At 43.6% G+C, this 24,562-nt stretch overlaps 1 protein-coding gene across 2 annotated transcripts in view; it reads left to right on the plus strand.

Annotated features, from left to right (window-relative positions):
* Positions 1–24,562, plus strand: part of wasf1 (WASP family member 1) — a 70,280-nt gene that overhangs the window by 15,855 nt on the left and 29,863 nt on the right. The window lies entirely within an intron of this gene.

Here is a 24,562-nt window from a genome sequence, read left to right on the forward strand (position 1 = left end):
TTTAAGATAGAACTGCAGATGCTGGAAAAATCGAAGGTAGTCAAAAATACTGGAGATACTCAGCGTGTGAGTCAGCATCTATGGAGCAAATGTATAGGTGACGTTTTGGGTCGAGTTGAAACGTCATCTATTCTTTCGTTCCATAGATGCTGACTCACCCACTGAATGAAGTATATTCTTCTGAGTTCTTTTTGAACGCTGAATGCTTTCTTTCCATTATTTTTCGATTGGGTTTAGTTTATTATTGTCACGTGTATCAAGGTACAGTGAAAAATTTTTGCGTGCTATCCAGTCAGCAAAGACTGTACACGATTACAATCAAGCCATCCGAAATGTACAGATTAAGGATAAGGATCTATTATGATGCAATATCATTGGTATTGGTGTTGCGTATCAGTGATGAATTTGAACTGATATCAGAAGAGATTAGAGTTGGTGCAGTTATGATGAACTGCATGTTTTTCATGATTGTATTAAACACAAACTAATTTATTTTATGCATGCTATGCTGTCTCTGGCCTGCTCTCACTCTGGCCTTATTCATTTGTTGTCTGTGCTAGATGTGTGTGTGTGTGTGTATATATATATATATATATATATATATATATATATATATATATATATATATATATATATATATATATATATATATACATATATATATATATATACACATATATATATATATATACATATATATATATATATACATATATACTATATATATATTATCTATATGCTTACATGATTTAACACTCTTCCTGCTTTCTATATGCTTTGATTTAACTTGACATTAGTGATTATTATTGCCCCTTCACATTAAAGGTTATCATTAATGAAGTGAATTTAAATCCAATGTTTTAGTTTATTTAATAGAAAATTAAATGTACCATGTAATTAAAAACTGGGCAGACTATTGGACTTGCATCACTAAGACTGTACACTCAATTGTTTTTTAAAAGGTCTACGGCAAATTTATAATTTGTAGTGCTATCAACCGAGTCAACCTGGTAGATGGTAAATGAATGAAATACTAATTAACTGCCACAATTAATTTTTTTATCTTAATTGCCATTCATCTCAACTGTAAAAGGTAAAGGGCTACGCATTGGATGAAGTTTGCAAGACAATATGATTTAGTTCATGAAATAAAATACAAAGCTGCAGATGCTGAAAAGACTTAACATCTTGGGCAGCGTCAGTGGAAAAATAAGAACTAGTAGACCCTTGATCGGAACTGATTTAGTTCAAGTTTGGTGGTGTTGTGAACTGAATGCTAAAACATGTCGAGAACAAGCTGACAATCGGGTTAATTGTACATTATTTGGCTTTGCACAAACTGAGCCATATGCTTTTGTTCCACACAAACTAAAAACGGCCATTTATACACAGTGTGATCGTGGAATATTCAGTCTCCTCGTGTAATTGGCTGACATTCATTTTGTTAACATATCCAATGTAATTTTGCTTTAAAACACGGTCAGTGTTTCTGGAGAGATTTATGAAATACTTAAACAATCTTCAGAGTGGCATCGTGGCGCAGTGGTAGAGTTGCTGCCTCACAGCGTCAGTGGACCCGGTTTCGATCCTGACTACGGCTGCTGTCTGTATGGAGTTTGTACGTTCTCCCTGTGTCTGCGTGGGTTTTCTCCAAGATCTTTGGTTTCCTTCCACATTGCAAAGAAGTACAGGTTTATAGGTTAATTGGCTTGGTATATTTCTATATTGTCCCTAGTGTTTGTGTGATAGTGGCAATGTGCGGGGATCACTGGTCGGCACAGACCCTGGGCTGAAGGGCGTATTTCTGCACTGTATCTCTAAACTAAACTGAAATTTACCTTAGTTTATGTTCTCATTTAAATTCAATGAGATCAATGGCAATTAATTCAAAAAATTTGGTCTAGGCTCTTATTTAGGATTTAATTCATTATTACGTGCCAGTTAGATTTAGTTGGGTTGGAAGTCTGTCTGGGGTTTTTCAATTTAACTTCAAGATCTGGGTGGTGTCATCAATGTCAGCATTTTGCTGCCCATCTCGCATTGCATTTGGGAGGGTGGTGTGAGCCAATGGAATTTTTCATAACTTCATAAATTATAGGAGCAGAATTAGGCCATTTGGCCTATCAAGTCTACTCTGCCATTCAATCATGGCTGATCTATATATCTTTCCCTCGACCCCATTCTCTTGCCTTCTCCCTGTAACCCCTAACACCAGTACTAATCATGAACCTGTCTTAAAAAATATCCATTGACAGCCTCCAAAGCCTTCAGTGGCAATGATTTCCACAGATTCACCACCCACTAACTAAAGAAATTCCTCCACATCTCCTTCCTTAATTTATGTCCTTTTATTCTGAGGCTACGACCTCTTGTCTTTCGCTCTCCCACTAGTGGAAACATCCTCTTCTCATCCACTCTATCTAGGCCATTCACTTGGTATGGAGTTCCAGAACTTAGACCCATGGCAATGAAGCAGCACTAATATATTGCTTGGAACACAGTGCTGGAGTAAGTCGGTGGGTCAGGCAGCGTCCCTGGAGGACATGGATATGTGACGTTTCGGGTCGGGACCCTTCTTCAGACTAATTGTAGTAGAAGGGAGAGAGCTGAAAAAGAGATGGGTGTGGGGCAAAGTATGTCGGGTGATATACAGGTGGATGCAGGTGAGGGAATTTTCAATTTGCCAATGGGTGGGCAAAGGCTAGACGTGAGAAGGAGACACAAATATATACTTCCAGGTCATAGTGTTATGTAAGTAGGGAAGAGAGGAGTGCCACACTAAATGCACAGTCTTGTTCCCAGCGTAGGCAATCAAGAGCTAGATGATCTGGGTTTAAGGTGAGAGGGGAAAGATTTAATTGGAACCTGACGGACAACATTCTCCCCAAGTGGAAAGCTGCCGGAGGAGGTAGGTACGGTGGCAACATTAAAAATATCTTTGTGTAAAAGGAACTGGTTTATACTGAAGATAGATTAAAAATGCTGGAGTAACTCAATGGGTCAGGCAGCATCTCTGGTGAAAAAGGATGGGTGATGTTTTGAGTTGGAACCTTTCAAATTAAATATTTGTCAGGTTTATGGATAGGAACGGTTTAGAGGGATTTGAATACAGATAGATGGACTAGCTTGGTCGAGTTGGGCCGAAGGGCCTGTTTCAGTGCTGTATGACTGACATTGTAATTTGTAATTATCTTACATTCATTGAAATTGCTGTAAAACTACATATCTAAATTAATTTATTTGTGCGGATGTCAAATTTGGAAATAATTCCACAAAGCTCCAGCAGGTATTTGATTTATTTCAGTAATTTTCACTTTCATTTTCCATGTGTTGAAATTTGCTTTGCTGATTGTTCACAGTTTTTCCTAAGATTCATTTTTTGTATAGGGGTTTGAGATGTTCTGAAAATTTTGAGGTACAGGTACTATATTAAAATTTTACTATTCAAGTTTTTTTCTGTTTAGGAGGTATTTTCATGATTGCTGTTTTTTTGTTCATGAGTTCATGTTTGGGTGGCAGTGATGCAGCAGTACAGTTGCTGCCTTGCAGTGCCAGAGTCTTGGGTTTGATCCTGACAATGGGTGCTGTCTGCACGGAGTTTGCACGTTCTTCCTGTGACTGCATGGGTTTTTTCCAGGTGCACGAAACATGCATTATGGCTGCGTATACATGTTCTATGCTGTATCTCTAAAGTTTAAAGATTTTCTCAGTTGAATTCTAATAATATTTCGTCTTAATTATAACGGTTCTGAAGTTGAATGCAAAGTGGCGCGTAACACGGCGAGTTTGCTATTATCTGTATGAGTTCATTACTCTATTGCACTATTGCAAATGTCATCATCCTTGTAGCATTCTAGGGTGTTTAAATAGCACTGCATTGTCACAGAGTGTACTAGAGCTGCCACCAATGAATGGCAAGTTATTTTGTTTATTAAATTTTAGATATTCTCACCGAGTGTGTGGAGGTAGCCTTGTCGCAGAGGAGAATATGCTTAATTCTCCTCTGTCTTTTTATTTTTGGTTTTGCTGCATTGAGGTGAAATCATTCATGGAAGGTTGTTTTTGAATGGTAGTAATTTAAGATAATTAGAAATTGTTGATGTGCAGCATTATGGCAGCATGCACATGTTAATAACTGTGCTTCTATTGAAATCTTCCCATCAAAAATAATTGTGCTAAAGTGCAGCGACTACCAAGAAGATCTGAGGATTTATTCTTGTCTGTTCTTCAATTGCTCTCAACCCAAATCCCAGTCAGATTGAATTAGTCACGGCACCCAGAGGATGGAAAATTCAATTGCAGCTCCGGCTTCTGCTAGCCATTTTGTAATCTGAAAAGTTTGTGGTTGAACGCCAGTCGAGCAAGAGATCGAGTCTCCATCTTCTGGAGAATGAGGAAATTGAAGAAGGCTGGGAAGATTTTTAAGTCGCTCGTGTAAATGCTGTTATTTTCCCATTCGGAAATTGCTTTCTTTAATTTGTCTAGTATCTGTTTAGATAACTGGAAACAAAAACGGAATGTTCATACTAGAATGGTATATGTATTTTTTTTCATTTACAAGTTCGTGAAGAGATTATTCTTCATGTTACAGGGTATTGTGATTTTGGGTAATATCAATACATAGAACAGCAATTTCTAAAAGACGCACAATTTGTGTGCTGAACATGATGCCAAGATCAGATCCTATCTACCTGCATATAATCCCCCGCCACCAATGGGATTGACGGGAGTCGCTGCCTCATAAATCATCAGAGATCTGCACCAACCTGGCCACGCTATCATTTCACTCCTGCCATCGGGAAGAAGTTCAAGTTCGAATTTATTGTCACATGCACCAATTAAGGTACAGTGATATTTGAGTTGCCATACAGCCATACTAGTTGAAAAGCAACAATACACAGTCACGTAAAATAAAATTTAACATAAACATCCATGACAGCGGAGTCCACAATCCTCACTGTGATGGAAGGTAATAAAGTTAAATCATCTTCACCCGTGGTCAGGACCTTTGAACTCTCCGCAGTAGCCGCTCCCGATGTCCGAAGCCCTCGAGTTGGGGTGATGGAAACTCCGGCGTCGGGACGGATCAGAACCCTCCGCGGCATGGAGCTCCCGAGTCGGCCTCTTCTTACTGGAGACCACGGGCTTCATGGTGTTAAAGTTCACAGGCTTGAAAATGAATGTTTGTCCCTAGAACCATCCAGCTATTTAACAGCATAACCTCCAAATAAGACTGCATAGCCTTGTGGGCATCGGTTTTGTCTTTGTGCTATTATTTTTTTGTTTGTGTGTGTGTGTGTGTGTGTGTATTTTCTTGTTTATTATATTATTTACAGAATACCATGCTTACATATTCTATTGTGCTGCTGCAAGTGAGAATTTCATTGTTTTATCTGGCCATATGACAATAAAACACCCTTGATATCTCTCCGAACCCAAGTTCCTGTCCAAATGTCTCTCAAATGCCACCATTCTATCTGCCTCCACCACTACCCCCAGCAGTGCGTTCTATGCACCCACCACTATGTTTAAAAACAGAGGTTCCTGTAAGTTTCCTGATTGAATGGCGGAGTAAACTTGATCGGCTGAATGGCCTAATTCTGCTCCAAAGTTTTATGAATACAATAGGTTTTCCATAACCCTATATTCAAATCCTATTCAAAAACTATTTGACCTCCAAACTGCCTGCTGTGCCTTGTAGATGATCTTCAGTGATGTGCGTGTACAAGTTCACTCGGGAGCAGCGCAGAGGTAGAGATGATACCTCACAGTGCTAGAGACCCGGTTTCAATCCCGACTACAGGTGCTGTCTGAGTTTGCACGTGGGTTTCCTCGCACATTCCACAGGCATGTAGGTTTGTCGATTAATTGGCTTCTGTAGACTGTACCTAGTGTGTAGGGAGTGGATGAGAAGGTGGGATAGCATGGAATAAGTATCAATGGGTGAGTGTTGGTCAATGTGGACTCAAGGGCTTATTTCCACAAAGTATCTCTAAACTACAGTCCTTTTAAATGTCTACATTACCCAGTCTCTCACCATTTAACATACTCAACTTTTCCACACTGCCTAATTCTCACCCATCCACACAGCATACCATGTCCTGCAATCTACCTGCATATTCATTAACCCATTAATCAGCGTTGTCAGCATACGTGGAAATATGACTTTTGGTCTCCTCAGCGAAATCGTTGACATGGATGATGAATAGTTGAGACCTGCACGTATATCCCATGATATCTCTCTGCTCACAGTCTGTGGATCTGAGAAGTAACCCTTTCTTCCCACTTTCTTTAATGAGTTCAATGTAATATCTTTGCCCTAAATGTTGAGCCCCGGCTGCAGGGGGCAAATTAGACCGGCCAATCGGCCATGGGACCCCTGATGAGGTCGAGAATGACTGCCCACCCCGCTTAGGCGCCATATTTTTGGGAGGGATTTTAAGCTCGCTCTCATGATTTTATACGGATTAAAGGCTGTGCTGAACCATTAGTGGCACCCCTGTGTCTCGCATGACATGACTCAGAAAAAATCTACCGCCATAGAAACAAAATTTGCAGGGTGGCAAAGTTGAAAGTGCCGCACAGCGGTGCAGCTGTAGAGTTGCTGCTTTATAGCGCCAGAGACCCGGGTATGATCCTGAGTAGTACCAATTAACCTACAAACCTGCACACCTTTGTAGTGTGGGAGGAAACCGGAGCACCCAGAGAAAACCCACCAGGTCGCAGGGAGAACGTACAAACTCTGTACATACAGCATGATTGGTCAGGATCAAACTCGGGTCTCTGGCGATGTAAGTGTTTGTACATTCTACCTGTAACTGCGTACGTTTTTTCTTGGTACCTCCCACACTGTAAAGACGTACAGGTTTGTAGGTTAATTAGCTTCAGTAAATTGTAAATTGTCCCCAGTATGTAGGATAGTGATTGTGTATGGGATGATTGCTGGTCGGCAAGTGGGCCGAAGGGCCTGTTTCTGCGCTGTATCTCGCAAGTCTAAAGATCTGCAAGTTGCAGACTTGGTTGAGTGGGGACAATGAAACAACGGTTGTTTAATTCGGAACCACCAGTTCCAGGCAGAATAATTTGGATTTATGGCTTTGTCTGAGAACCAATGAAAATCGGTTACTATTTCCATCTTTGAAACTTCCTGAGTTGGCTCTTTCTGTGTCTATGTAAAAGCATGCGCACACACACGCACAATCTTCACATTGAGACTTCACAATCTTATGTTTTAGCAGATCCTGGAATCGTTCCAGTTCCTCTGTTCTGGACACTCCTCTACCTCAGAATCTCTAAAAAAAAAAGAAAGGTTTTTCCAGCCTGTTTTGTTGCATTTCTAACAAATAAATTCTAACAATAAAACAAATTGAATTTTCTTTGAAATAAATGGAAAATTGAAACTTAATATGCTTTGATGGAGGTAAAAAGCGCACGTCACTAGAACAACATCATATAATATAATAGCAAATACTCATCTGAAAGACCAAGCAATGCAATTAAATGTTAGGTCAGTTGTATAAAATATATACACACATTTATGGTGCGTCATCTACATTTGAGCATCTTAGAACTGGGTGAAGATAGGATTAACATGAGGTTGGTGTAAATATGTGCCTGATAATTTAGCGATACAACATGAAAACGGGCCCACCGAAGTCCACACCATCCATTGATCACCCATTCACACTAGTTCTATGATGCTCTGCTTTCCCACCCACCAAAATGAACCTGAATACCTACGCATATTTAGAGGAAACCGGAGCATCCGAAGCAAAACCCATGTTGTTACAGGGAGATCACACAGTTAGTTGTCAGGATCGAACCCATATCGCTGGCAATATAAGGCAGCAACTCTACCGCTACACCACTGTGCCACCCTTAAAGCAGAGCAAAATATTCAATGTTAAGGTGTAGTCTGGGAGATTGATTGATTCATTGTGTGGAAACCATATGTCTCATTGATTTAGTTTTCAAGAAATTTCCATGTGGCAGAATCTCAAATTAAATAATGGGATACGGTTTTGTATTTGGTGTGCGGGCATCTATACTTGCAGCTCGGTTCACAATCACCCCTCAACCCCCACCCGGTGTTTCCACTTTGAAGGAGATTACCCGGAATTCGGAAAATTCTGGTTGTCTTCGGGTAATTTCGGGAAATTTCCTGGCCTGATAAACCTTCCCCAACTGCGCACGCGCGGGGAGACGTGAAGGGGTCCAATCAGGCCCGCTGGATGATTTGCGGAAACAAAGTATGTACCTGTGTATTTACGACCCTGCGCAGATGGGGGAGGCCCGTCCGCTGTGTCACAATTGAAAATGGCACCGGTGACGCGGCAGGGACCATCTCCCCGAGTATGCTCAGTGGGCCTGGTATCTGCACGTGCGCAATTGGGGAAGGCTTACCGGGCTGGGAAATACCATCAAATTCCAGGTAATTTCAAATTCTATTTCAGGAAAAAAATGTTGAGGTGTGGAAGCACTGCCTATACCTCTATCCAGATCAACCTATAATTAAACATTCAACAGCTGAGAGCAATAGGAAGACACAACCAACCTTGCATCTCAACTGAGATCAGGAGTAGGAGATTGCAACCTTCACGTGGTCCACCCTGTTTCGACTAATGCAATCAACCTGGCATGCACAAACAGACATGAGCGAAAATCCCGAGGGGGGAAAACGACGACACATCCTCTCCATGTTTTGAGTGGAGGGGGACAATGTTTTGTAATCTGGATTTTCAAATTGGATGAAAAAATCTATTAAAAACATGTCCGCTTTCCGCGAGACAGTGAGGGTGGGACTGATAATCGAGAGAGACGTCGGTCAGCAGGCAATGAGGGACAGATGATTCAGCACGATGATTGGAGGAGGAGGGTGTCGGTCAGAGGTGGAATTAGGAGGGTGGGACTGAGGATAGAGCGCGGTGAGTGGAGGAGGGAGACATCCTGGTGGGGCAAAGATTATAGAGCAGAGCTTGAATTGGCCCGTTCGCAGGGCCTTTCATCGCCCGGCCTGGCTTAAAATCGTCTGCGGGATCTTCCATCGCCCCGCGGTCAACTGCTGCGTTGAGGCAATCAAGGCTCCCGATGTTTAAGCCCCCGCCAGGCGATGGAAGATCCCGCGGCCGGTTTTAAGCCGCGCCAGGCGATGAAAGGCCCCCCGTCGGACCGAATAAAGCCCCACAATTCGGAGCTGACGAAGCTGCTGTTGCTGGAGTTTGAAGACGGTCACCAACCAGGTCAACTCCCGATGTTACCGTCCACAGGGCCCCACGGCCGCAGCCTCGCATGCACGTGCAACCAAGAAATTGTGACACCCCCCCCCATGTTTTGATTCCGATTTCTGCCCCTGCAAACAGAAGATCAAACAGAACAAGTTTACAACTTTAGGCTGTGCACGCCATACGCTAGAAGAAGAACTGAGATCAAATAGAATTAAACGAGAGAGAGAGAGAGAGAATCTCCAATCCTAATTTATCTACTGTACTTTTGTATGGATCAGTAATTTTTGAATATATAGAGAAGACAAAGTGTTTGAGTAACTCAACGGGTCAGGCAGCATCGCTGAAGAACGTGGGTAGGTGATGTTTCGGCTCAGGACCATTCCAATAGACAATAAGTGCAGGAGTAGGCCATTCAGCCCTTCGAGCCAGCACCGCCATTCACTGTGATCGTGGCTGATCATCCCCAATCAGTACCCCGTCTTCCAAAGGTCTTCTGCCGCAGACTGGGTCCAGACCCAACAGGTCATCCATCCATGTTCTCCAAAGATGCTGCCTGACCCATTGAGCTACTCAAGCACTTTGTATCCTTTTGTTTAATTTAGTTTTGAAATACTACGCGGAAATGGGCCCTTCGGCCCACTGAGTCCGCGGTGACCAGCAATTCCCGCACATTGATTAATACGGGTGTCGGGTTATAGGGCGAAAGCTGGAGAATGTGTTTGAGAGGGAGAGATAGATTGAATGGCGGATTCCTTTCTTATGGATGTTTAGAAAATCATGACTGGAAATGATAGGGTGAATGCAGTCTTTCCCCAGTGTAGGTGAATCAAGAACCAGAGGGCATAGGTTTAAGTGAGAGGGGAAAGATTTAATAGACATTAATAGATTTAAAGGCTGCCAGCATCATAGAAACATAGAAAATAGGTGCAGGAGTAGGCCACTCGGCCCTTCAAGCATGCACTGCCATTCAATGTGATCATGGCTGATCATCCAACTCGGTATCCTGTACCTGCCTTCTCTCCATACCCTCTGATACCTTTAGCCACATGGGGCACATCTAACTCCCTCTTAAATATAGCCAATGAACTGGCCTCAACTACCTTCTGTGGCAGAGAATTCCAGAGATTCACCACTCTGTGTGAAAAATGTTTTTCTTATCTCAGTCCTAAAAGATTTCCCCCTTATCCTTAAGCTGTGACCCCTTGTCCTGGACTTCCCCAACATCGGGAACAATCTTCCTGCATCTAGCCTGTCCAACCCCTTAAGAATTTTGTAAGTTTCTATAAAATCTCCCCTCAATCTTCTAAATTTTAGCAAGTACAAGCCGAGTCTATCCAGTCTTTGTTCATATGAAAGTCCTGACATCCCATGAATCAGTCTGCTGAACCTTCTCTGTACTCCCTCAATGGCAAGTATGTCTTTCCTCAGATTAGGACCTACACCACACGCATCTCTCCGTTGCCATCAGGTAGAAGGTACAGGAGCCTGAAATCTGCAACATCCAAGTTCAGGAACAGCTTCTTCCCCACAGCCATCAGACTATTAAACACAGCTTCAAACAAATTCTGAACTATAACAGCCTATTGCACTTTATATGTTTATTTATGTGTGTGTGTGTGTGTGTATGTGTATATATATGTGTGTGTATATATATATATATGTATGTATATATATATATATATGGTATATGGACACACTGATCTGATCTGTATTTATGCCTACAATATTCTGTTGTGCTGCAGCAAGCAAGAATTTCATTGTCCTATCTGGGACACATGACAATAAACTCTCTTGACTTGACTCTTGACTTGACACCTAAGGGGCAACATATTCAAATAGAAGGGGGTGGGTGTGTGGAAGGTGCTGCCAAAGGAGGTAGTTGAAACGGGTATTATAACATTTAAAAGACATTTGGACAGGTGCATGGATTAGAAACATTAAGAGGGATATTGACTTATTATGAGCAAATGGAAATTAGCTTAGATGGGGCATGTTGGTCAGCATGGATGAGTCGGGCTGAATGGCCTGTTTCCATGCTGTGTAACTCAATGACATCTGGGGGGAATACAGAGTCAAAAGTAGAATATTCAGACGCCATATCGACAGTACAGGGTTCTTATTTTACCCCCAAAATAATTGTAATCAATTATTTACAAAAATGATATGCACAATACAAACAAACCTACCACCAAAATAACAAATATTCTTAGATACTACATAAACTATTATACAACTATATCACCATCCTTATTAAGGATGCATTCCACCCCCCCCCCCCACGGTGCCCAGCAGTCCTGGAAATCCCACAGGACGCCCATGGACAGTGCGTAGTCCCATTCTCGTACCACCCGGGCTCGGATGTAACCTTGGAAAAGGTACAGGCAGCCGTCTCGAGGAGTACGGAGTTCAGAATTGATACTGGATCAACAATGTTGTGAGGCAGCAGCTCTGCTGACTGCTCCTCTCTGCCACTCTACTATCACCCTACAGCCCAGAGTGGGTTGGCACGGTGACACAGCAGGCAGAGCTGCTGCCTCATGGCGCCAGGGACACAGATTCGATCCTGACCTCTGGTGCTGTTTGTCTTGTGCTATAACATTCTGAAGCCACGGACTCCGGTAGGAAGTGCCGATTTGGGACCTCCAAGCCGCGGAGTGTGCTTCAACGTCCCAACGTCGGTTTAGATCATCCCGACGAGAGGGCCTGTACATTGAGGGCCGTCTGTAGCGGTGACTACGGAGGGTTCATGGCCCCGACCATGGGTGAACAATGGAGGAGGACTGGCTGAACTTTGTAGCCTTCCACCACAGTGAAGAATGCTGTGGTGGATGTTTGTGTTAAATTGTATTGGGTATTGTGTGTTCTTTAAAGTGTATCGCTGCTGGCAAATTCATTTCACTGCATTTAATGTGCATGTGACGAATAAAATTGAATTTGACTTTTTTCTTTGACTTTGGCTGTTTGTATGGAGTTTGCACGTTCTGCTTGTGACCAAGTGGGTTTTCTCTGGGCGCACCGGTTTCCTCCCACATCCCAAAGACATGCGGACTTGTTGGTTAATTGGCCTCTGTGGGATAACACAGAACTAGTGTGAACGGGTGACCGATGATCGGCGTGGACCCGGTGGGCCAAAGAACCCGTTACCATGGCTTATCTTTCAATTCAATTGAATTCAATAGTCTCCCATACTGTCATACAGAGCCTTCGGCCCAACTCATCCACGCCAAGCTAGTCCACCGTTTCTCCCATTTATTCCATGTCACTCTAAATCTTTCCTATCCATATCCCTGTCCGTGTTTTTTAAATGCTGTTATTGTACCTGCTTCAACTACCTTCTCGGGCAGCTCGTTCCATATACCCTCCACTCTCTGATGTGAAAAGGTTGTCGCTCAGTGCCTATTAAATCTTACCCCTCCCGCTTTAAAATAATGACCTCTGGTTCTTGATTCCACCGCCCAGTGTAAAAGACTCTGAATTCATGCTATAATGTCGTAGCCCGCCCAACCTCTCCCTATAGCTCAGACCCTCAAGTCCTGGCAACATTCTCGTAAATTCTTTTTATCCATTACAGATTTAACAACATCCTTCCTATAGCAGGGTGACCTAAATGTTTATCTTCAAAACAAAGCTACATGTGTTTTGTTTTATTTTAGTCACTTTCTAACTCGGGTGATGCGAGTTTAAGAATGTATTTTATTTTCTCATTATCTTTCCATTTTCTTTTCTGTAAATTTTATTTCTCCGCATCAACTGTGTCTCGGTGTGATTAATAGCACTCTGGCTTTCTCGCGAAAGGATGAATTGAAAGCCCCAGTTAACAAATTTGAGCACGGAATCCAGGCTGATAGTTCGCCATCCTGAATGAGAGTGCCTGTCTGTCTGACCGCTGGCTCTTTGATAAAGCCGCTCAAGGGGACAATTGTCTTTCCCTGAAGGAGGATCGAGAGAACACTTTGTCACCACTTTCAAAGAGCATGAGAGCTACACCTGGTGTTGTGGCCAATGTTTACCCTCAACCAACTTAACTGGGGGGTGGGAAAAACGTATCTCACAACCATTACCACATGACTGTTTATGGTGCTTTACAGCAAGCGTATTGACGGCCATCTTCTCTACATTATGTGGAGATTACACATCAAAAGTACTTAATACAAATGCAAGTCCTTTTGTTTCATTCCTTTAAAATTTTGTATTGTGTGTAAGATGGAATTTGTTTAATTTGAGCATTTGAATGATGATTTTTTTTTTTAATGCTCTCAACCCTATGCACCACTAATCTTTTTGTTATATTTATACTATTTCTGCCTGACTAAATTCCAATTTGCTGCTTTTGATCATTATGCATGGTATAATGAAGCTTATAAAAGGCTCTGCATTCCAGTATGTGTATACATGTAGAATTCTCCAGCGTATAATTGTAGTTTATTTACTCCCTCTCTTGAGTGCAATATCATTTACTGTTCAGTTCTTTTTCAGTGGCATTGAAGGCTGGATTATTTCTTGAACCCTTTCCCCTTGAGATATACCCTGCAGTTGCCTTTTTTTCGATTTTATATGGGAAAGAAGTGAAAGCTCTGTCACATGGCTTGCTTTTTGTGTTCCTTTTACAAAGGGCCAGCTTCTGTGAAGATATCTGGCTGTGTTCTGAATTATAATGCAGTTTGGGAATGTGCAAAATGTTTTTGAGCTATCAAATGACTGCAGGTGCCTTTGTCAATACTGGTTAGAATGGCAGTCATTCAAATGCCTACATCATACAGGAGTGTCATTTTCCCCTTTGTGTGAAATTTTAAAATGGTTACAAGGCAAAGGCACTGGCATTCCATTGCCTGATATAATTTAAAAGAAATATCTATCACTGAATGCATTCGCTGAGACTGCCTGCACTCTGCTATTTTTAAATTTGCACATTCTGATTCAGAATAATGGATCACAACGAAACAATGCACAAGCTGGTAACACAAATTGCTGGAGTAACACGGGCTTGGCAGCATCTCTGGAGAACATGCATGGGTGGCATTTTGAGTCGGGACCCATCTTCAGACTGATTGTAGTATTGGAGGGAAAGCTGGAAGAGAGATGGGGGAAGGGCAAAGCCTGACAATTGGCACTGTGCCGTCCCTGCTTGAGAAACTGGGCGGCACAGTGGTGCAGCAGCAAAGTTGCTGCCTTACAGCACCACAGACCCGGCTTTGAACCTGACTACGTGTGCTTTCTATACAGAGTTTGTACGTATTCCCCGTGACCACGTAGGTTTTCTCCGGGTGCTCCAGTTTCCTCCCACACTCCAAAGACATACAGGTTTGTAGGTTAATTGGCTTCAGTAAAATTGTAAATTGTCCCTAGTGTGTTGGATAATGGTAGTGTGCGTGGTGATCACTGGTAGGCGAGGACTCAGTGGGACGAAGGGGTTTCCGCACTGTGTCTCTAATGTCTACTTCAGCAGGTCAAGCTGCATCTCTGGAGGACCCTTCTTCAGCCTGAGAATCAGGGGATAGTTGGATACGTCCATCCACATGTATCCTTGCATCTCCACCACTGTAATCAAAGTAGTTTCATAGCCTGCAGACAGATGAGGCCACTGGGAAGCGGACGGAGTTATAAACACATGTTGCATTGGGGAATATGGTTTTATCTTTCATGTCATTGTTTAAAATGTGAATAACATTAAAGCAGAAGATGCAAATCAAATGTCGTTTGCATACCACACTCTCCCTTTAATAGCATCGAGCCACTGGTAAAATATACCAAGAATGGCCTATTTTAGAATTTCTCGAGTCGGAACGATTGGCGTTTATTGTCATAAGTACCAAGGTACAGTGAGAAACTTTTTTATTGCTCGCTATCTTTCTGACTATACATGATTACAATCAAACCTTCCACAGATACAGGATAAGGGAAATAACATTTAGTGCAAGATAAAGTCCAGTAAAGTCTGATTACAGATAGTCCGTGGGTCTCCAATGAGGTGGATTGGACTGCTTATGTATATGTATGTCCATGTATGTATCTGTCCATCCCAGCCTCTACACCAGCTACACCAAGAACATGGTTCTTTTCCCAGTTCAGGAGCAAAGACTGGGCAACGCACTGGTGCAGCGTGTAGAGCCGTTGCCTCCTAGCCAGACACCTGGGTTAAATCCTGATCTCTGGTGCTGACGGAGTGGAGTTTACATGTTCTGCCTGTGACCGCGTGGATTTCCTCCAGGTGCTCCGGTTTCCTCCTACATACCAAAGACGCGCAGGTTTGTAGGATAATTGGCCCTCTGTAAATTTACCCTAGTATGTAGGAAGTGGACGGGAAAGTGGGATAACCTAGAACTAATGTGAACGGGTGACTGACGGTCAGCACGGACTTGGTGCGCTGACAGGACTGTTTCCATGCTGTATATATCTAAACTAAAGACACGCTCTTGTCAACATTTCATTATTTTGGTTGAATTTAGAAGGTAATGTTTTATTGCCTATCAAATCCCCTTTCTTGCTAAGCATTAATGAAAGCCAAACCATTAACTTTCGACAGGATACAATGTTCACTGACCACAGTGGCAGCAAGGGTCTGCCAATAGAAAATATGATAACATGGAGACACGAGGAGCAGCAGATGCTGGATTACAAACAATACAATGTATCAGGTCAGGTGGCATCGCCAGAGAACATGCTCAAGGTGGCACAAAAAAGCTGGAGAAACTCAGCGGGTGCAGCAGCATCTAGGGAGCGAAGGAAATAGGCAACGTTTCGGGCCGAAACCCTTCTTCAGACATGCTCAAGGTGGCGTTTTGGGGTGGGACCCTTCTTCACACTGATTGCGGTTTGAGGTCTAGAAAACTAGGAGAGGGGTGTAAGTGGGGCAAAGCCTGGTGAGTGGACATTTGGATTAAAAAACATTTGGCCAGGTACATGGATAGGAAAGGTTTCGAGGGATATGGGCCAAATGCAGGCAAATGGGACAAGTGGAGCATGTTGATCGATGTGGGCAAGTTGGGCTGAAGGGCCTGTTTCCACACTGTATGACTATGATTCTATGACTGTGAGTGAAAGGGGAATGCAGGTGAGGGGGGAAGTTATGATTGGCAGATGGTTAGAAAAAGACCAGAGATGAAAAGACAAAAAGTGTGATATAAGGATAAGTGAGAATGTAAAGCCGAAGGAAACAATATGGAGAATATGGAAAGGTAACGTTTTCAATCGAGATCCTTTTTCAGACTCCCAAGAAAGAATATAGATAGGTGGGAATCCAGGTGGGGCTCAGGATAAGGAGGGAGAACTTGTTTTCAACACTGCATCAACCTGCATTTGCTGGGACAACACAGCTCTGCACACTGCAGGAAATGTTTATTCGGTATTAAATTCTGCAATTAGTCTGTTTGTAAACCAGCATCCTCTGGGTTCTCGCTGCCACGCCCCGTGAAGCCGGACAATTGTGGCGGTTTATGTATTTAACCAATCTGCTGAAGCATCATTTGTTTAGTCATCTCATCCTCAATGGCAGACGATTAAGTGAGCTATATCAACATCAATGGAGCTTTATTTGTCACATGTACAACTGCACAGTGAAATTCTTTTTGCATATTTACACATGCAGTCACCGCCATGTTCCAAAGTCCGGTTGGCCCTCACGCTCGATCTATTGGAGCAGTTCCCCATCTAGACAAGCCCCAGGCTCCTCCTCTGTCACTTTTGACCGGTTCGGCTCGTGCACCGACGTCCCTCTTCTCTCCTCACCCGACCGGCTTTGTGTCCCTGGGGAGCCTCCTGCAGCCGACCTTGAAGCCACTGGAGGCATTTCCCCGGTTCGCCCTCCTCCCGGCCTTTGCACCACACGTCCAACCTCTCCAGCAGCTCCCTCCAGGTGCCCCAGTTTCACGAGTCTTCGGGCTGGTCCCACATCCCACCCAGCCTTCGGGTCTTCCAGGCGGGCACCACAGCCTCAGCATCTCGGGAAGGCCTTCTGTAAATTTATATTTAGTTACTACTTGCATGTATACCAAACCAAAGTGTAACATTGTTAGTGAGCAGGGAAGGTTTATGAATATGGGGCAGCAAGCACGATGAGAGGTTAGAAGAGGTAATGGCCAGGGTGGCAGGCATCCTTGACAATACCTCCGGCCTTCCTGATGCAACACTCGGTGAAGATGGACAGGATAGAAGGACGTGACGAGCCTTTGATGGACTGGAGATTGACAGGGTTAGCAAGGATGTCAAAGGTTATAGTGAGAATGGGGTTGACTGGGAAAGATAGATCAGCCATGATTGAATGGCGGAGTGGACGATGGGCCGAATGGCCTATGATGGCGGGACTGTCATATGCTGAGAGAATGGAGCGACTGGGCTTGTATACTCTGGAGTTTAAAAGAAGGATGAGAGGCGATCTTATTGAAACATAAGATTATTAAGGGTTTGGACACACAAGAGGCAGGAAACATGTTCCCGATGTTGGGGGAGTCCAGAACCAAGGGGCACAGTTTGAGAATAAGGATTAAGCCATTTAGAACAGAGACGAGGAAACACTTTTTCACACAGAGAGTTGTGAGTCTGTGGAATTCTCTGCCTCGGAGGCCAGTTCTCTGGATACTTTCAAGAGAGAGCTAGATAGGGCTCTTTAGGGGATATGGGGAGAAGGCAGGAACGGGGTACTGATTGGGGATGATCAGCCGTGATCACATTGAATGGCGGTGCATGCTCGAAGGGCCGAATGGCCTACTGCTGTACCTATGGTGAATTGTCTATTGTCATGTCGGGACTCTTCATCTGCAGTTGCTTGTTTCTACATTTTGTGATGGACTGGGCTGTGTTCATCGCTCTCTGTAGGTTCAGGCGGTCAGGAGCAGAGTAGTTGCCAGACCATGCTGAGATGCATTCCCATCAGAATACTTTCTATAACACATCTGTAGAAGTTTCTGAGAATCCTCGTGGACATGCCGAATCTTCTCAGACACCTAAGAAAGTGAGTCGGCTGATGTTCGCCCCTGAACACCACAAATGTGTGACGGCATCAGAGAACAGGGGTGCAGCGGTAGAGTTGCTGCCTTACCGCGCCAGAGTCCTGGATTCGATCCTGATTACAAGTGCTATCTGTACGGAATTTGTACGTTCTCTCTGTGACCTCATGGGTTTTCTCCGGGTGCTCCGGTTTCCTCCCACACTCCAAAGACGTACAGCTTTGATGGTTAATTGGCTTTGGTTAAATTGTAAATTGTCCCTATTATGTAGGGTAGTGCTGGTGTACTGGGTGATTGCTGGACGGCGCGCACTCAGTGTGCCGAAGGGTCTGTTTCCGTGCTATATCTCTAAAGTAAAGTCTAAACTCAGTGGGCAGGCTTATGGAGAGAGATTGAAGCACAAGGCATTGACAAAGAGAGTAATACGGCAGAAGTCCCAATATGCTGAGGGCCTACTTCATGGCTGCCTTAGGTCGGTGAACTTGAAACATTTTCAAGAACACTTCACCCAGCCTGATTGAGTATAAAGAAGGGTCCAAGTCAGAGCCGTCGCCTATCCAGCCCTCCAGAGATGCTGCCTGACCCGCTGAGTTACTCCAGCATCTTGCATAGACGCAGAGGGTGGTGAATAGAAGGTACGATATGCCAGAGGAGGTAGTTGAGGCAGGTGCTAAAACAACATTTAATGGACAATTGGGCAGGTACATGGATAGGAAAGGATTAGGAGGATATGGACTAAATGCAGCCAGGTGGGACTAGTGTAGATGGGTCAGCATGGGCAAGTTGGGCCGAAGGGCCTGTTTCTGTGCTGTGTGATCCTGACTATCTGCAGGTCCTAATGTCCATTGGACCTTGGTCACCAGTTTTCATAAGCAGGAAGTGATGATGATGATACTTTATTTTCAAGTACAGTGAAATTCTTTGTTTTGCATACAATCCAGTAAAATAGTACTATAATAGATAAATACAAAAGTGTAATAGTAGATTGTAGTGTAATAGTAGACTTCAGCGAGACAGTACAAACAAATCGTCACCATGTTCCTGGCGCCCACAAAGTTTCAAAGCTCTCAAGAGTGCGTAAAGGCCCGTTGTCATGGCGACACCGGTCCTCTCCTCCATCTGCCACCATCTTGAAAAGGGCCCTTTGTTCAACGTTAGCCGCCGACACCCTCCACCCTCCTCCTTCCTCAATTGTATTTATGTGTGTATATATATATTCTGTGGTATATGGTCACACACTGATCTGATCTGATCTGTATTTATGCCTAAAACGTTCTGTTGTGCTGCAGCAAAGCAAGAATTTCATTGTCCTATCTGGGACACATGACAATAAACTCTCGACTTGACTTGACTCAGTTCCTGATCTCTGGGGTCGAGCAGGAGACGAGCCTCAGATTACTCCAGGTGGGTTCCAGGTTCCGCGCGGCAGGCGAGCCAGTCCTGCGGTTGAGGTGTGGCCTTGAAGCGGTGGAGATTGTATGAAGTCTGTGTATGCATAAGGGCGGCACAGTGGCGCAGCGGTAGACCTATGGCCTTACTGCGCCAGAGACCCGTGTTCGATTCTGACTACTGGTGCTGGCTGTATGGAGTTTGTATATTCTCCCCGTGGCCTGCGTGGATTTTCTCCGAGATCTTCATTTTCCTCCCACATCCCAAAGACATACAGGTATGTATGTTAATTGGTGTAGTCATAAGGTCATAAGTGATAGGAGCTGAATTAGGTCATTCGGCCCATCAACTCATTTAATCATGGCTGATCTACTTCTCCCCATTGTCCTGCCCTCTCTCCATAACCCTTGACAGCCGTACTAACCAATAATCTATTTATCTCGGCTTGGCGTGGTATAAATATAAATTGTCCCTAGTTTGTTGTGGGTTTAGTTTAGTGTGCGGGGATCGCTGGTCGGTGCAGACTCGATGGGCCGAAGGGCCTGTTTTTGCACTCTTTATCTCTAAACTAAAAAAAGTAAATTGGTAGAAATGCACCTGGACACTGGAATTGTTGTCACGATACTGTCCTGAAACATCCTCGTGAAAAGTTTTAAGGCAGCTACAGTTTTTTTTAAAGGAATGTGGTCTGTTCTGTCGAAAATAGACATAAAATGCTAGAGTAATTCAGCGGGTCAGGCAGCATCTCTCAAAAGGAATAGGTGATGTTTCAGGTGTTGGCTCTTCTTCAGACTGAAAGTCAGGGGAGAAGGAAACTGAATGTATACAAAAGGTACAGAACCTTGAACTAAAAGGTTCTGTTTTAGTCTATTCTGTCATTGGGTACAGGACTGGAACGGGTTAAAACGTGGATCACAATATTTGCCAATGTCACCTCCGCCTATTACATACAATTAACAAAGAACGTAAAATAATACAGCACAGGTCAGGCTCTTTAGCCTACAATATCCGTATCGGACATGATGCCAAGATAAACTAATCTCATCTGGCTGCAAAAGTTCAATAGCCCCCCCATTCCCTGCATACCATTTGCTTATCGAAAAACATATTATAAAACATAGAAAACATAGACATAGAACATAGAAATTAGGTGCAGGAGTAGGCCATTCGGCCCTTCGAGCCTGCACCGCCATTCAATATGATCATGGCTGATCATCCAACTCAGTATCCCGTACCTGCCTTCTCTCCATACCCCCTGATCCCCTTAGCCACAAGGGCCACATCTAAATCCCTCTTAAATATAGCCAATGAACTGGCCTAGACTACCCTCTGTGGCAGAGAGTTCCAGAGATTCACCACTCTCTGTGTGAAAAAAGTTCTTCTCATCTCGGTTTTAAAGGATTTCCCCTTTATCCTTAAGCTGTGACCCCTTGTCCTGGACTTCCCTAACATCGGGAACAATCTTCCTGCATCTAGCCTGTCCAACCCCTTAAGAATTTTGTAAGTTTCTATAAGATCCCCTCTCAATCTTCTAAATTCAAGAAAAATATCAAAAAACTTATAAAAAGACTGGACAAGCTAGATGTAGGAAAAATGTTCCCAATGTGGGGCGAGTCCAGAACCAGGGGCCACAGTCTTAGAATAAAGGGGAGGCCATTTAAGACTGAGGTGAGAAAAACTTTTTCACCCAGAGAGATGTGAATTTATGGAATTCCCTGCCAGAGGGCAGTGGAGGCCAAACCACTGGATGGATTTAAGAGAGAGTTAGATAGAGCTCTAGGGGCTAGTGGAATCAAGGGATATGGGGAGAAGGCAGGCACGGGTTATTGATTGGGGACGATCAGCCATGATCACAATGAATGGCGGTGCTGGCTCGAAGGGCCGAATGGCCTTCTCCTGCACCTATTTTCTATGTTTCTAACCTCTTAAATTGTATCTGCTTCCACTCCCCCCCCCCCCCAGCAATGCGTGCCAGGGACTCGCCATCCAGTGTGAAAAATAACTTGCTCTGCACATCCTCTTTAAACGTTTCCCCTCTCACCTTAAAGTCATGCCCTATAATCTGTATTTCCACCCCTTGGAAAAAGGTTTAGATTGTATGTTAATGTTATCGATTCCTGTTCAGATCTATACAGGCTGCCTGGGCTTGAAGTCCAAATATGATGAGATTGTTGGTGAAAAGATTTCTGTAGATAAATCTACCTTGACTTGGATGTTTTTAAAAAAAAAAGCTGAATCTAATTTCATGCAGTTATACCAGTGACTAAAATGATGAATGATACAGCATTTATGCAGAAGGAAAAGACTGATAGATGAGACGAGCTTTGGCAAAAGCATTTTCTATGGCTGAATGGTGGAAAAAAAAAAGTCAATTATATTTTCCCGTTTTATTTATGGTAGTTACAGATACTGCAGTCCTGGGTGTTGTCAGATAACATGATGGAGACGTATTCATTTCAGTTTCTAGTTCCAGTTGCATTTAAGTATTCTACAAACATAATGGAATTTGCAGCTGTTATCATTTTTTTTTAAACGTCAAATTATTCTGCGGCATGGTGGCGCAGCGGTAGAGTTGTTGCCTTACAGCGCCAGAGACCCGGGTTCAATCCTGATGATGGGTGCTGTCTATGTGGTGTTTGTATGTTCTCCCTGTGATCTTTGAGGCTTTTCTCCAGGAGCTCCGGTTTCCTCCCATGCCCACAAGTACAGATTTGTGGGTTAATTGGCTTCAGTAAAATTGTAAATTGTCCCCAGTGTGTGCAGGATTGTGTGTCCAGGGATCGCTGGTCAGCATGGACTCGGTGGGCTGAAGGGCCTGTTTCTGTGCTGTATCTCTAAACTGAACTAAAGTTCTTGAGTATCTAGGTCCTAGGGCACAAAAATCCATACCGCAGATTTATGTAAGAACCTGCAGCCACAACAATGCACAAACACTGTATTCAGTACAAAAGCCTGATTCTTTTAAACATTTATTTTAAATTTATATTCAACAGCGTTCGATTTTCCAGCAAGAGGGAAGACAGCAGCTGTTGTAAACACTATTGATTTGAGTTGAAGTTAATGCTGCGTCACTTTTTATTATCTTTTATCTATCTTCAATACCATTCTGTGATCAGTAATCTGTTAAACTCTTGGATTTATAAATTGAAAGCAGTACAGAATTTTAAAATTCTCACCAAGTATATTGATTCCGTCAGTATTTAGATTAGCCTCTCGTGCAGGAAATAGTAAGCCAACACGGGGCAGCACAGTGAGTGATACAGCAGTAGAGTTGTTCCCTCACAGCGCCAGAGAACCAGATTTGACCTGACTATGGGTGCTGTCTGTGTGGAGTTTATACGTTCTCTCCGTGACCATGTGGGCTTCCTCCTGGTGCTCCAGTTTCCTCCCACGTTACAAAGGCTTGCAGGGTTGTAGGTTATTTGGCTTCCGTAAATTGTCCTTTGGGTGTAGGATAGAACTAGTGTATGGCGTAGATTCAAGTGGGCCGAAGGGCTTGTTTCTGCGCTGTATTTCTAGACTAACTGAAATACAAAAAGCATTACCAATACTAGCTAGAGAATTGGGCCCTAAATCCACTTTTGCCTGAGTGAATTCTCCCGTAGGACTAACCTAAATAATGCACATATAAAGAAGTCTCAATGGTGCTTTAGTCAATGGTTCAATGTACAAAGATCATTACCTAACGCTGAGAGAGCTAGATAGGGCTCTTAAAAATAGCGGAGTCAGGGGATATGGGGAGAAGGCAGGAATGGGGTACTGATTGGGGATGATCAGCCATGATTACATTGAATGGCGGTGCTGGTTCGAAGGGCCGAATGGCCTACTCCTGCACCTATTGTCTATTGTCTATTGTACCTTTTGTTTGTCTATTTATATCTATCTATCTATCTATCTATCTATCTATATATCATCCGATCTCATCTCCATCCACAAGTCCAACCTCTGCAGTTTTGGGGACAGAGCCTTCTCCAGGGCAGCTCCCAGGCTCTGGAACTCCCTCCCCCAACTGATCCGCAATTCCGTGTCCCTCACCATCTTCCAGTCCCGCCTCAAGACCCATCTCTTCACCTCTGCCTATCCTTAGCCCCACGTCCCCCTCCCTTTTCATCTGTGCATTAATTGCCTCATATTGTGTTTTGTATTGAATTCTGTCTTTACTTTGTGTACTAGTCATGTCTCTACTGTTTATTTCATTCCCCTTACATGTTTTTCCTTTACCTGCTAAATTTTTGTAAGGTGTCCTTAGAGACTCTTGAAAGGCGCCCATAAATAAAATGTATTATTATTATTATTATTATTTGTGATTCAGCCCACCACAGTGGTGTCATTTGCAAACGTGGATGGAATTAGAGCCACGTTTCGCCAAGTGTACAGGCATCATAGTAGGGGAATGAGAACGTGTCCTTGTTGGGTACCTGCCGATGTGATCGGAATTATTGTGGAGGGTGTTGTCTCCTATCCTCACTGATTGAGGTGCGTGGGTCAGAAAGGAGGGATGGAGGCGGAGGAGGGGGGGGTGGGTGGGGACGGTAGGGGGTTCAGGGGTGGGAGAGGGCAGAGGCAGGATGAGGAGGGAGGAGCTGTGGGCTGGGGGGGGGGGGAGGAGGGATGGTGGGAGGGGGGGAGACTTATTTTGCAGGTAGACACAAAATGCTGGAGAAACTCAGCGGGTGAGGCAGCATCTATGGAGAGAAGGGATAGGCGACGTTTCGGGTCGAGACCAGGGATGATTTTGCAGACCTTTTCATACACTATAACATTCCTTGAGCTTTAATGTTTTACATTCGGGCTTCCTGGGTTTGAAAAACAGTTTTTTTGTGTTTCAATGTCCTCGTACACTCTCTTCCTTCCTTTCCTTCCCTGGAGAAATCCGTGTTTTCGTAAACAGAGATGGAATTGGGTTTTGGTTCATAAAATCGAAAGTGAAAAATACACTTCCAGCATCCAGCAGTTGACTCGATCAGTAATTACGGGAGGAAACAAGATTTATTTTGGCGATATTGC

The sequence above is a fragment of the Leucoraja erinacea genome, chromosome 5 (assembly GCF_028641065.1).
Source record: "Leucoraja erinacea ecotype New England chromosome 5, Leri_hhj_1, whole genome shotgun sequence".
In the NCBI taxonomy this organism is placed as follows: domain Eukaryota; kingdom Metazoa; phylum Chordata; class Chondrichthyes; order Rajiformes; family Rajidae; genus Leucoraja; species Leucoraja erinaceus.